The following is a 1309-nucleotide window of genomic DNA, read 5'->3' as shown; positions in this document are numbered from 1 at the left end:
TTTTTTTTTTTTTTCCGAGACAGGGTTTCTCTGTGGCTTTGGAGCCTGTCCTGGAACTAGCTCTGTAGACCAGGCTGGTCTCGAACTCACAGAGATAGACCTGCCTCTGCCTCCCGAGTGCTGGGATTAAGCAGCCGTGTTTCTTATGCATATAAAGGGGATTCAGACTTGGGTCCTCATGCCTGCAGAGCAAGCACTCTTACTCACTTAGCCATGTCCTCTGTCCCAGCTCATACCTGCCTCATATAAAGTAATCTGAGGGCCCGAAGCCCTCTGAAGTGTGGACTGGAATATTTTCTCACTGATTCCCTTGATAGGGCTTCCACGTAATTCCACTGTAGTTCTCTATCATCTTGGGCATTCAAGGGTATCAGAAAAAGGATTGCTGTCATACCATGTTCAGGGTCAAAGCCTTGGCCCACAAGTCAGGAAGAAAGACTGTGTGGAAGTTCCAAACAGGTCACTCAGCAGAGGCTGCATTTCTCAGCCCCAAGGTACACTGGTCAGCTGGGAAGCTCCCAGAGGCCTGTGTTTGTCCTGAGTGAAGCAGTGAGCTCTTTCCCTTGGTGCCATCACCAAGGACACAAGCTCCAGACCCTGAGGACTTGACTCAGGAGTAATGTTTCCTCTTCCCTGCTCAGGCCTGCTGCTGTGATCCCTGTTCCTGTCCAGGGTAACCTGGGCGCCTTCACCTGTGTGTGTCTGTAGTCACATACACTGACAAAGGGAGGAGGCAAGACAGAGAAGCCGCAACACCTACCATGTGTGTACTTGACTGGAAAAGTCTAAGGTCAGATGCTCCTGGGCACAGGGGCCCAGTTCTGCCTCTCCCTCTCATAGGCCACTAACTACACCTGATCCTCTTCTGGTTGCCCAGCTAGAAGGATGGGTTGAGAGAACTTAGACTTCTTGGGAGCTGTAAGAAGTATTTTCAGACCAAGCTCATCTCAGGATGCCCACTGAAGAGGAAAGAGACTGACAGGCAGAGCCTGAATTATTATTTTGATTTCCTACTCAAGGCTTAAGTGGCTTTTAGGTTTTTTGTTTTTTGGTTTTTTTGAGATAGGTTTCTTATAGTCCAGACTGACTTTGAACTAGACGTGTAACAGAGAGTGACGCTGAACTCCTGCTCTTCGTGTCACCACCACCCAAGTGCTGGGATCACAGGCCTGTCCTGCCACCCTAGCTACAATATTAGCTATTCTTTTTCCTTTTGGTGGTGTCCGAGTTGGAAGAGTTTCGTGAATGCTAGGCAAGTAAAGTACCACTGAACTACACTCCCAATCTTCCTCATCCTGTGTGGGGTGTG

Source organism: Microtus ochrogaster, chromosome 5 (assembly GCF_000317375.1).
Source record: "Microtus ochrogaster isolate Prairie Vole_2 chromosome 5, MicOch1.0, whole genome shotgun sequence".
NCBI classification, from domain to species: domain Eukaryota; kingdom Metazoa; phylum Chordata; class Mammalia; order Rodentia; family Cricetidae; genus Microtus; species Microtus ochrogaster.
This window is presented reverse-complemented; position numbering follows the sequence as displayed.